We start from the raw sequence: 13,776 nt of genomic DNA, 5'->3' as shown, positions 1-13,776 counted from the left end.
CTTTTTGAATAGATCAGCATGCAAACACATTTAAGTACTGCCTAAAGGGTTTCCAAAATGTACATAAAACAAGAACTGTGTTATGGCTCTCTAGGTGCACTTTATATTTTTAGCTGTACACTTCATTGCTCATGAGCTGCCTCAGTCAAATAAGTCTCTGTTAGGGTTGGTAATGAAAAACTTGGAAAAAAAAATAAGAGAGGCCAGGCAATATGGAAATTGGACAATAGTTTATTCATGTGTATAAACTTTTCATTCCATGATTACTAAAAGCTTATCAGAGGCGGGTGGAAACAATTCTTGCCTCCCAAACTGCCTCCCCTTTGGTCTGACTGCACAGTTAAAAGCTTCAGGGGTCTAAAAATTGAACAATCCATTATCTTTGTACCAGTGATGGTTGTAGGTGAGCTGTACTCCATTCTTTAACTCTTGACCAAATTAAATATATATAATTTATTAGACATCTCTTTTCAAATCCATTTATCTACACTGCACACTTATATCTATTTGATACCACTTTAACTGCCAGGGCTGATCTGAGGCTGCACAGCTGTTGTGCAAGCAGATCCAATTCTTCCAGCAGATCTGATAACAACCAGCAAAGTGGGGTTGTGGCAGCCCAAGAAGCTTCTGCTCATTCAACGCCCACATGCTGTAGCTAGTATATTGGGTTTGGATTGCATTGCCTGTAGGATGCAGAGAAACTATTTTTCAAGCTGGAAACACGGTGCTGAAGCTATAGCTCATTTGGGCTGTGTAGAGGAGCACTTATGTTACCACCTAAATACCAATTATGAGGGAGAGAGTCTACTGAATTGGGCATCTTTTCTCTGGCTTTCCCTCTGGCAAAGCACGTGCGCACACGCACACACACACACACGAACACACACACAAAGACTGTCAAAACAGTGATAGGAATATGTTGCATCGGGCACCAGTTTTCATAATATTCACAACATTTATTTCAACTCAACCCCAATTCACTATTCACTCTGATGCCTTGCATCAATTATATACTTGATCTTAATATTTTCAAATATTTCATTGTAAGCCCCCTCAAAGCTGATATACAACTAAATATTTACATAAGCTAGCTTCATTATTTTTAGATGCCGTTTTATTTATGCCTCGGTTTTTCTAGTACTAAACCTTGTATTAATTTTATCAAAAATAGATTGCTAATGTTTTAGTTTCAAACGTCAGCTTGTCTGACATGAATGATTAATGAGTCAACAGTTCCCTGATTTTAAGGAGTAAAGTGGATTAATTTTCCTTCCTTCCTATCTATTTGTTCCCTTTTTCTTCTATGGTGGCAGGAGATCCTAGTAACGTCGAGGAGAGAACTGAATGTTGCTTTTGAAATAAAGATGTATGTATTTCAGTAATTATTACACTGCCCGCAGGGTTATTAAATTTTCTAAAGTCCCATTTTTTGATAGCTGGGGAAACTTTTGCTTCTAATTTGCTATTACTTTAAGGAAAACTATATGGTTCTTTTTGTCTGTAAAGCTTTTTCTCGTAATCTTTTCACCTCTCAATTCTAAAAGATTCAGTTCTGGGCATTCCACTAAGAATGCAGGTTGTATAATGAAAGGTTTTGTTCAGATTGCTTCATACTGTATGTGGGAGACAGAAAAATATTGGTAATGTGTGGCTTTTTAAAAAGTATTTGGAATCTTATTTAGTGAACTGCAGTGTGAAAATAATGCAACTCACATATGATTACTCTGCTTTAAATTTTGGTCCTATTCTCCTAAAGTCTGGCGTTCACTCTTCTAGAGCAGGGCTGAGAAATTTGTAGCCCGCCAAGCCTTGGCCTACAGCTATCATTGTTTCCAGCCAGCATATTCGATGGCAAGGTGTGGTGGGAGTTTGTACTCCAATCTCATCTGGAAATGCACAGGTTGCCTTTTCTCATTCTAAAGATAACAAGGAAACTGGTTATTGCTTTAAATTCTACTGTTGCCATGTGTACCAACACTGTCCAGGACAATCCTCAAGTGTTCATAAGCTCTGGTCACAGGTTTATCAGCAGGGTCTCCAACTGGCTGCATCTATTGTCCTTCCTCATACTGGAATTACTGCTCAATTCATCCGAATGGCATTGGAGAGTATAGTGACTGCTCTATGATTCAAGCAAAGAAAGATATGTCTTGGATTCCAGATCAGATAGCAGTTCCCTGCTGATGGTTGCTGTAATCAGCAGCTAGCTGCCATTTGTCCTACTAGCTGAGCAAAGCGGTGACAGCAGTCAATATCTTTTTATAGCCCAGTGATATGGGGAGATGGCATGAATGGAGTCTGTTCTAGTATAAGAAAGGGAAGATAAGAACTTCTAGCCCATCTCAGTCCTCTGTCTCAACAGCAGGGCAGGCCTCTTCCTTAGTATTCTGGGTGAACATTTCCAGCTACTTTACCTGCTGGAACCAATGCTGTGAAAACCCCAGTTCAGGAACTCAGTTCTGGCACCCAGCTGGGCTGTGGGGTAAATGTGATTATCTTCACTGAATGGGCCCAACTCCTTGCTGCTGTCACCATTACTCATATATCTTCTATCTCTGGGTCCAATTTACACCGCTGCACATCAAGTGTCCATGCCACTGCTCTCACATAGGGAGGAAGTGGCTACAAGTCACCACGCTCTAGATTATGAAACTTGGGGTTCTGCAGCTGGGAGCGCACTGTCAACACGTGGCAGCAGCTGTGTGCCCAAGAACGGGCAGCTGGAAGTACAAAGAGTTGTAGAAAGGCCAGAGTCATTTAAGGACACCCCAGATTTCTTTATTTAATGTCTTCAATAGGAGTGTCAAGTTTTCTTCCACAGGAAGTGTATCAGGATCACAATAAGAGCAGGAAAAAAAAGCAGCAGGTGCAACAGTGCTAAAGAGTAAACATCTCTCCTGTGTTCTTTGAAAGAGTACGACTGACAACAGTTAAGCACATAGTTTTCCACCTTCAGTTGCCCACCTGCTGATCTCTGTTGCAGAAGAAACTGAAAACTCAAAAGAGATGCTTTCAAGGAGATAATTTGCAGAAGTGCTTTAAAACAAGAACCAGAGATCAATGGGTAACCTAACCATTGCAAAATTAGGAATTGGTACCTGGTGATGTGATGTGCAGAGAGTGTATATGGATCAAAATCTGGCATGTTGCAAAGTGTAGCAGGGGGATGGTGTGCACATGCATGTATATATCTGTAGACATGCATTCATACATCTTCTGCGCATAATGTGCCTGATCCATTATCCACCATTCAGCTCCATCTTGGATTAAATTGCTTTGTTAATCTGTTATAAAATGGCACACATGAACTTTCTGATTCAGCTGTGTCATGTGCTGCTATGGCTGCAACTTTTTTACAGAGGAAAACTACAAAAAGTCAGTTCAGCCATTCCATGAGGCCTACAGGCTATTTCTAGCTCACAACTGAGATGTCAGCCAAATGTTCTTGACCTTCCACAACATTTGACCATGACTTCCCCTTGATAAAAGTAGTCCAGGAATCGTTGCATCCTGCCACCCATATGAGCTATGTGATGAAACCTGTTTTTGATTGGGTTAACAGTTCACAAAAAGTTTGTGACCTGTGTGCTGGAAGGATTCTAATAAGGAAAACACCTGAAGATTCCGGTATTAATTCTTTGGTGAAGTAAAATAGCTTTTTGGGTTCTGGTCACACTGTACTGTTTCATTGGGGAGGACTTCAGATTTACATATGTATTTTTAAAAAGCTAATTTGTCTCCTCATCTCCTGAAAGGTACTGAAATATACTAAGACTTACCTACATACTAATTATCATTTTTGGATCATAAAACTGAGGAAGGTCTTTCCTCAGCACAGAATACATTTTACACTAAATTAATAGTTTCACTTGGGAAATCAAGTTTACTACCAAATATATCTTTATTAATTTCACTCTGGCATTTAATGTGATTGTTTTAGTAACAAAAAATTATGGATGCTTTTCTTTCTTTCTTTTTGTATATAGAATAATTTGCATCTGAGAGCAAGCTGTACAGAAATACCATGATTCGAGTAGGACATGGCTTTTAGAATGCCCAAATTCAATTTTTCAGATTCTCTTTCTTCTCCCTCAGCAGACAAACCATGGGATGAGAGATTTTCTGAAAATGTAAAACGGTTGTCATCCTGAAATATAAAAAAGAGAGAGAACTTTTGGCTCAGCATTAGGTGCATCTTTCCCTCAACACATCTTTTAGTCTCTGGCTCGCATAGTTTACTTCTAACAAGGTTCACGACAAAAGTATGTTGTCTGTGTTATATGATTGGGGGTGTGGAGGACAGAGACACAGCTTACAATAATGCAACGTGAACACATGATAAAAATCAATACATCTGTGAAGAAACATCCACCTAGTGTACTTTAACAAAAGCAAAAAATAACCACAGTGTTCACTATCTCTAAGTGCATTCCTAAAATTGGATACAAAATGAAGCTGTGGCTTAGCAGAACACTGATTTTATCTTGATTGTCAGTCATAGGTGATTATATTCAATCTATCCCCTTACAGGCTTATACCACTATAATTCATTGTGAACAATATCCCTGTTTTCTAAGTTTGCTTGCTTCTTTCCTTATTTCTTTAGGCCCCAGATGCCAGACTTATGGGTAACTTCTTCTCCTTCACAAATGAATTATCCCATATTTTGAAAAGAGAAAAAGCGTTCTCTGTAATCTGGCTCAAGCAGAAAGTGTCGTTTCAGAAATAAAATCGTGCCCTTCATGGTGTTATGTATGGGATGAGAATGTGTATATCTGTGGGAGGAAGTCTGATGTTATACAGTAACTTTGCACTGGGCCTAAAATAATTAGGTTCAGACCCTACACACAGTACTTGACACTTTGAAATAAAAGCACCATTTAATGGCACAGTGAGGTAGAGGGCTAATTCCCATAAATCATTAAGCCAATATAGTCATAATTATGGCTAGTGAGTATGTTTACTTCTATTCTTTCAAATGGGCACATGGACTATTTTTACAGGAGACAATGTTCTGTCTTGTTAAGCAGATATGGAAAAGGGTGAGAGGAAAAATTCAAGAATTCAAAAAATCATGGCTAGATTTTTCTGCCAGTAGCAAGCATTTTCCTTTGATTTTTATTGGTCTAATAGAAGTATCACCCACATGTGCACACACCTTTCCTTTGTATATTCCACACAGGATTGTGCTTCAGTCATTAGAGTGGGAAATGTCTACTCTCCTGTCTTTGAAAATTCCCTCACAAGCTTGACTTCAGAAACCTACAGACCTTCTTTTTAATAGTGAGCAAGTCTTCAAGCATTTTTGTTACATTAATCTGAATAACATTGGATTTGCCTCTTCTCATATTACTAGACGTGGCTCTTCTATATTAACAACTGGCAGTGTTACTACTCGATAATTAAGAATGGAATTCTCTGAGGATGCCAGGCATTCAGGTCTCATGCAATTTCACCTAATTCCATTTGGCATTTGGAAAATCAAGCATAATTATTTTTCAACATTTGTCAAGATACATGATTTTTAAAAAAATATTATGAATGTTGCTTTTCTGAACTGAATGAGCAATGAAGGCATAGAAATACAGAAGGAGCTGTACTAACCGTATAACTGAATGAATGAGACACAGACACACACAGACACACAAACAAAATCTTCCCCTTAAAAGGGATTCAAGTGTTACCCAAAATATTTATTTAAAAAAACCCTTTCCCATCAGATTGAAAAATCTCTCTTTCCCCATATACCCTTTGAACATTCAAACCATTATCTGAATGAGATGTGATGTATAATGTCAATGCTGTGGTAGTGCTCACTAGGGAGCATATTCATATACAGTACTGTCTCAATAAGATACTTAGGCTTCTAATATGGTGCCACCCATAGCAATTCTGGGGACAAGAGTGGCCCAAGACATGCTGCTGCCTCAAGTAGTGCTCAGTTGGTGACCCCTATGTGCTAAGTTTGGCGTACGTGGTGCCCAAAGCCAACGAGGTCAGGAGTAGCTTATAGCTGGAGCAAGAAGATGTCTTCTGAAATTTTGAGGCAAGGCAGCTCCTGTCCTAGTGTCCCTAACTTGTGAGAGGTACCTCTCATTCTTGACAATAAAATAATGACAACAGCTGAATGGGCCACAACAATAATTAATGGGTCTCTCCAGGAGGGTAAGGTTCCCCTTGCCCTCAAGGAGACACTCATTAGGCCCATAAGGAATAAACCAAGTTTGGTGGTGGACAATATTGGCAATTATAGGCCTGTCGCCAATGTTTCTTTCCTTAACAAAGTGGTAGAGGGGGTGGTGGCTGACCAGCTCCAGGCTCTTTTGGATGAAACCAATGCCCTGAATCCCTTACAGTCGGGCTTCAGGCCGTGCCACGGCATGGAAACACATTGTTCGCCCTGTTTGATGACCTGCTGAGGGAGGCCGACAGGGGCAAAATGTCTTTGTTCGTCCTCCTCAATATCTCAGCGGCCTTCGATACCGTTGACCACGGTATCCTCCTGGGGAGGCTCTCCGAGTTGGGAATCTGTGGTCTGTCACTTGCCGGGCTCCGATCCTTCTTGGAAGATGGTCCTCAGAGAGTACAGCTTGGGGAGAGTGTTTCAGCCCCCTGGAGCCTCAATTGTGGGGTTCCGCAGGGCTTGATCATCTCCCCAATGCTGTTTAATATCTACATGGGGCCGCTGGGTGGGGTCATCAGGGGGTGTGGGGCATTGTGCCATCAGTACGCTGATGACACCAAGCTTTGCCAATTGTGTAACCAGTCATATGGCACGAAACCTTTTGCAGCAGAGGGAGGGGACGAAGGGAGGTACAGAACTGTCTTTTTGCTTCACGTTTCCAGATTAGGATACTTGCTATAACAATATCTAAAGACTACCAACTGAACAAATTTAAATATTTTTTTTAAAGATTTCTGCTCCCCACAATTAAAAAACATTTTCCAAAAAAAAAGGGGGAAAGAAATGTGCAGCATTTAAATAGTAGTTAAATAACCTTAAATAACCTTAGCTGGTGTTAAATAGTATTATGGTGTTCTGATCATTGTTACTTTTACATCTGCATTTAATTGTTACCTTCCAGACACTGTGGTTGACATGCATTTTGTGAAGTATTCAGATCTTATATTTTTTGATCTTCTGTCGAAGTTGGCTTGTGAGGCTATTTGTTCTGAGAGCTAGGATATAAATGTGTTAAATATCAACTTTATTTAAAAAGCTATTGCGTGAAATCTGAGTGCAATTGGGCATTAATTTTACTTGCAGAGAAATACAGCATTCCGTACTACTTCCCTAAAACAATAAGCTGCTGAAATGCACAAGATTGATCCATTCTACTTTTTTTTAGAGTGCAACTGGATGGTCCTGGGGGTGGCCACAGAATGTTGGAGCTCTCTCTCTCCTTACAGGTGCACAAAGAAGAAAACAGCTAGAAGGGAAGATCCACTGCCAGGGGCCATCTTCCTAAGATAGTGGAATTCATCACAGCCATCCCTCTTCCTCTATAACTGGGATTCCCCTAGTGCTAAGGGTAGGATGTTTGTGCCTAAGGTTTCCTGGGAGGTTTTGGACCTTCAGGATCCACAGCCTCCCTATTTTCCTGACATCTATGCTGATAAGGGAAGGACAACAAACCAGCCCTGGAGCTTAAATTTAACCCCTAGCCAGCCCTTTCTATGTCTGCAGTACCTGACTCAAGCCCAATAGGGCTTTGGAAGTTATGATTCCTCTGCTGCAGTTTATCCTTCCCTGAGCCTTAAAAGGTTGCTTTGTTAATATATTAATGTCCAGCCTTAATAACAGTGCTTGATACCTATGTATAACAGTTCTCCTAAATTCTGAAAGCACTGTCCAGATAGTTCCTTAGAGCAACAGCATGGACTATATAACTGTTACATGGGCCTGACATGGCAGGGAGGGAATGGCGTGATTGAGCTGAAAATATCCTTACAACTGACCCCACCAATTCCACAGGAAGATTTCCTCATACTGCTGTTTGTGGGGTCTCTCATATCAGAAGAAGACAATCCATATCATTGGGTACCTCCTAGAAGCATGGATGAGAGCCATCTGCTCCTGAGCCAATTAAAATCTTTATTTTAAGTCCTTGCAGAGGTTTCCCCTTTTCAAATATATTGATCAAATAATATCATTCATTTAAGAATATATAGCTTTTTCATCTCCAGAGCTTCACATCCTCTGGTTGACTAGGAATTTAAAGCAAAACAAAACACAAAAGCTCTTCTCATGTCCCCATTCCCTCCCTGCCATGTCCTGCCCATATAACATTAAATCATCTTGGCTACAAGTTTCCATCTGGATGCACACCGGGTTGTCTAAGGCAATGACACCAGGAAATATCTCAAAGGTCTTCCCCTCCACCACAACTCTCCATCAAAAAAGAAAGGACAAATCAAATTTGGGGGAATCTGTCACCTTCATACAGTGAAATCATATCAAGATGCAGAACAGCTATTAGTTTGGTCAGCAGCTCAGAACATGAACTGTTGATCTCTACACCAATGTCAACAGTTGTTACATATAGTCATACATTGCATAGGAGAGTCACTGCATTCACTGCATAATACTTCCATATTATGCATTAACTAAAAATTAGAAGTGCTTCCCATTAACAGAAAAGCTCCATTATAAAGGCATGTAAGACATTCGGTTATTTAGTGCTGCTTATCTGGTTGACATTACAGACAAACGTGCTTCATGTCTAGGCCTTGCTCAGATCTGTAATGCTGTCAGCTTAGATCTGGTTTGTTTTGTTTATGTCTCTCTTGCTTAATTTTTAGTTTGTGAAAGATGTGCACAGGAGTTTTCCAACTATTTGACTTGTAGGATAGGAAAAAAACAGCAGCACCTTAAGGGTAAAAGCACAAAATTACATAATCTTGGTCTTCTCTTTTAGGAGTTGTGTCACATCTCATTTATTCACCCCAGGAAGAGGAAGTTTATAAAGAAGGGATGGCATGGTTCAGAAAATAGCTCGGCTGTTGTAAAATCAAACCTGTGCCTTCCTTTAGGAAGTCAATCGATCTCACACTTGTTTTTCGGCTTTTCGTGTTGTTTTCAATTTTTCCTAGCATTGTTGTCTTTTCCAAGAAATCTTGTTTTCTGATGATGTGCCCAAAATATAGCAACCTCAGTTTTGTCATTTTTGTCTCCAGGGATAGTTCAGGCTTGATTTGATCTAAGACCCTCATGTTCATCTTCCTGGCCATCAACGGTATCATTGAAACTCACTCCCAGCAGCATATTTCAAATGAATTATTTCTTTTTCTGTCAGCTTTCTTTATTGTCCAGCTTTCATATTCATATGTGGTGACTGGGAATACAAGACTCTGAATGATCTTGGTCTTGGTTTCCAGTGACATACCCTTACATTTCATGATATTTTCTAATTCCTACATTGCTGCACTTCCTAATTTCAGTTTTCTTCTGATTTATTGGCTACAATCTCCATTTGGATTGATAGATGAAGCAAGGTATATTAACTTTTTCACTATTTTAATTTCTTCATTATCGACATTAAAGTTCCGTAGTTCTTCTGTAGTCATGATCTTCAAGAAGTTGAACTTCATGTTCAACTGCAGTCCTACTTTGGCACTTTCTTCTTTCACTTCGACGAAAAGTCATTTCAAGTCATTGGCATTTTCTGTCAGTAAGATGGTGTCTTACAGATAATGATAGAACTGCTAGAGAGCTCAGTGGCTTTGGGAGTTCGATTCCCCACTGCACCTCCTCAACAGGGGCTGGACTTGATGAGCCATAAGGTCCCTTCCAGCTCTGCAGTTCTAAGATTATTATATTATTGTAACATGAAATTTGATTTTTACTCGATTAACGAAAATCTTAATATTATTGAGCATTACTTAGCTTTCAAAGGTTAATGAATCACTCTTGAACTTTAATTAGACCGCATCAAGTGTTATCCAGGGCTTTCCAAGTGTGCTGAAAGCACTTAAGTTCTCACTTTTGATTGGCAGAAGATTAGAACAAAGTAATGCCTTTGCATCATATGAGACAATCAATTACCCCAATGGAATTCAATATATCATGATGTGGCCACAGCCATGAGTTTTCATCCTCTTTTATCTGTCTTGGTCCCATGACAAATATATGAAGTAGGCTGTGCACCAGTTTGGAGAAAACTGTCCAAAAGAGGAGGAGCAGGCGTATTTTGTGTGCTGCTCAGTCAGCTACAACACTGGTTCTTAACCTTTGTTACTCAGATGTTTTTGCACTGCAACTCCCAGAAGCCTTCACCATCAGCTCTGCTGGCTGAGGTTTCTGGGAGTTGCAGTTCAAAAACTCCTGAGTAACAAAGGTTAAAAACCACTGAGCTACAAGACAATTCAGGAAGTGTCCAGTTGGAATCAGATTAGTTTGCATGCCCCCACAAATCACTAAAATTTGCTCCAGCATTTCTGGAGCTAGAAAGGAGGAACATCAGGGGGGAAAAAACCTGGCATTAGCTGCTGTAGAAAGGTAGCACCAGAGTAGGAAACAGACAGCTAATGCCCTAATGAATCCCAAATCCTCCCAGGAAATGCCGACCCTTGAGTCACAGGTAAGGCTAAGACTGACCCAGTGGACTCTGTGTGTTCCTGACCAAGCAACCATTTTAAGTTTGGGCATGGTGTGAAATCATGTACCACACTGATTGCATTCAGCAGCCTCTTCCTCTTTAGAGAGCTACCCTGCCTTCATTACACTTAAGACTGGGTGTATATGCGAATGTAACATGGATGACTGACCTTCCTTTGGATGGTACTTTTACACCCCTAGTTGAAGATTTTTAAAATTTCTTTTAGGCCACCAATCAGAAGTAAACTGCTGCTGTTATAATCCTTCTATCATATCTGTCTCACCTGAGTCTATATGATCATGCTCCTTGGACAGTCATTCATGACCCCCGGAAAGGTGAGGTTGCTATAAAACCAGTTAAGCAGCATCCTATAAAAATTTTGATTATGTCTGTAAATTGGCTTCCTTCTCCTCCCCCCTCCTTCTGTATTGTCTTTCCCTGGTGTTGTGTCTGTCTTTCTGTCTGTGTCGGTGTGTTCATTTTTACAAAGCGATAAAAAAAGGAAATTAATATGAGAGATAAGCAAGGTAATATTTTAACTTGTAACTCTGGGATATATTGAAATAGCAAGGTGAACTTCTGGCAGAGTAGTCTGCAATAAATTAGCATTTGCTTCTGAATCCAGAGGGCAATGTTGTGATTAAAAATAATGAACTATAGTGTTTTTGTTTTTTTTAAAAAGGAATGAACATAACTGTTAATCTTTACAAGCTAAAGAATATAATGATATTTGTACAGATTGAGAAACAATGATATCCAGATGCTTAAAAGTTCAGATAAGCAGGTGTGCTGTTTATGCATGATATTCTTCATAAATGCCCCATTCAAAGATTCAAAATAATTTCTGGCACAAATTAAGAATTCTACTGCATTCTATTTCATGCAGATTACTCCCTTTATTTTTCAAAAATATTTCTGTCCTGGCTTCCTATGATATTGTATTAGATACAGGAAAGAACTGTCAACATCTATAATAAAACATGCAGAAAGCCAAAATAAATTTAAAACAAATGAGTCTATGTAGGGCAGTGACGAGTGCTTCCAGTGCCTCACTTCCTAACAAGCAGACCACAGCATTCCTCAAAGCCCTCTGGAAAATCTCTCTTTTGGAAAGTGCCCAGTGATGAATTCGCTGGGCTTGTGCTAGGATGGCCTCCCACAATATGAGTACACAAACCAAAAGGGGCTCAGTCTCTAGTGTCCATCCAACAAATTTCAGGGGGTAGAGAGGCATAGAACAGAGCATCCAATGTTCATCTTAGTTTTCAAGCCCATTGTTGTATGTTTTTAATCATCTGAAGCTCAATACACATCAAATCGGGGGGGGGGCATGGTCCAACAAGGGTCTTATTGCAAAATTATGGGGTTAAATCTCTCCCTCCCCCACTTGGACCACAGGTCTGGCCAGCACAGCTGGTTGTGAAGGCTTCTGGGAATTGCAGCCCAAGAACATCTGAGTTACCCAAGGTTGAGAACTACTGATCTACAGCATGCAGGATACGTGGGGAACTTTCCCAAAGCCCATGTCTGCCCCCCCCCATCTGTACTGTTCTTGTTAGGTTTTATTCAACAAGAAGCCTCAGAAAAGAGGCAGCCACAACTCTCACTCTAGTCCCATCCCTCACATCTGTCTTTTTGGCATAATGCGCAAGTATATTTATGCCGAACCAGTGAGTCAGCCAGAAGTGTGTTATGATGGGTGCTCAGGGTTGAACCTTACAGACAAAAATCACTTGTTTTCTTTTTCTGCTCAACATCACTTCTTGAGATTTGTCTCCCTGTTTCACAACCTGGAAAAGTATAGCATTTCCTAAGTCTTCACCCAGGACCCTGAGACTGAGGAATTTTAGCCTCTGGAATGGCCAGCAACTGGCTGTGGCCCTAAAGCCCAATTTGTTAGTGACATGAAGACTGGTGTTAGCCTGCATATTTCCACAGGAACTGATTACATTGTACTTTAGGGATGGGCAATTTGTGTCCCAACAACTCAAGAGTTTAGGAAAAGGTGTGGGATGTGTGTGTTGGACTGGAGAAACAGTTGTAATCCCTCCAAAAGTAATATTTCCAAGTTTTGCTTGAGATGTTGGATCCATCAGTTCTAGCCTCGTGGCGCAGTGGTTAAACCGCTGTACCACAGCCAAAACTGTGCTCACGACCTGGGGTTCAATCCCAGGTAGCCGGCTCAAGGTTGACTCAGCCTTCTATCCTTCCGAGGTCAGTAAAATGAGTACCCAGCTCGCTGGGGGGGCAATGTGTAGCCTGCATAATTAACTTGTAAACCGCCTAGAGAGTGCTTGAAGCACTATGGGGTGATATATAAGCAGCATGCTTTGCTTTGCTTTGCTTTGCTTTAGCCAATGTAACCAGTCATGAGAGATGATGGGAACTGTAATTCAACAGTATCTGGAGGGTTGCAGGTTCCCCATCCCTCTTCATATTTCTCAGATGTGAATTTATATCTCTCTAAGCTCATACAATTTTCATTCTCACTGTTTCCAGAAACTCAAATGTGTTAACAGTTCATATGGCAGAACTGTACTTTTAAATTCAAAGGTAATACTTTCCTGCTTAAAGTTCAGCACATAAATCAGACCTTGAGCAATCAGAGACAAAGCCCTCCCCACACCTCATCACATCAACAATCAAGAAGTACCTCAGTAAAAGTTTCAGAGATGTTTCACTTCGTTTTCACTGAAGGATGGTTTCAAGGTGGCTTTCATTTTATTTCTCTCTTTGGAGGGGAGATAAAAGAGATATATTTTAATAAGCTGTTCTTTCCTCTAAGAAATAATCAAATACTCAAATCAGTGGCAGTTTGAGATGCTTTTGTGGAAGGAGGAAAAGAAAAAAGAAAGTAGGTTCAGGTTTCCTAAAATAGCAGCTCACTGAATGACATTCTTACTCCCAAATAGACCCCAAACCCTGCTATTATACAATAACAAAATCAAGGAGCCGAGGAACGTCCCCTCAAAGATCTGTGTTACCATGTTATTATGTTCTCCACAGTTTAAGGCATAAAAAAGCTATAATGAAGGGGTATAAATGTGCTAATTCTTAGATATTGGTAGACTTTTAATTGCTCACATGCTGCTCTGTTTAGTGTGCTGTTGCTCAAAGTGAAAGGAGAGATGGAAATGTCATGGAGGGATGGTTGAGTCTATTAATGGATGGGTCA

The 13,776-nt window shown here is 40.2% G+C and overlaps 1 long non-coding RNA gene across 1 annotated transcript; it reads right to left on the bottom strand.

Moving 5' to 3' along the window:
- Positions 1-1,296: 1,296 nt before the first annotated feature.
- Positions 1,297-13,334, bottom strand: LOC140707760 (uncharacterized). The gene is made up of 2 exons (XR_012087934.2): positions 13,255-13,334; positions 1,297-4,150 (listed from the first exon to the last, which is right to left on the bottom strand). It is a non-coding gene; the product is annotated as an uncharacterized LOC140707760 (long non-coding RNA).
- Between the last annotated feature and the right edge of the window lie 442 nt (positions 13,335-13,776).

The sequence above is a fragment of the Pogona vitticeps genome, chromosome 5, assembly GCF_051106095.1.
Source record: "Pogona vitticeps strain Pit_001003342236 chromosome 5, PviZW2.1, whole genome shotgun sequence".
NCBI lineage: Eukaryota > Metazoa > Chordata > Lepidosauria > Squamata > Agamidae > Pogona > Pogona vitticeps.
The sequence above is the reverse complement of the archived record's forward strand: the minus strand, read 5'-3'. Positions and strand labels throughout refer to the sequence as shown.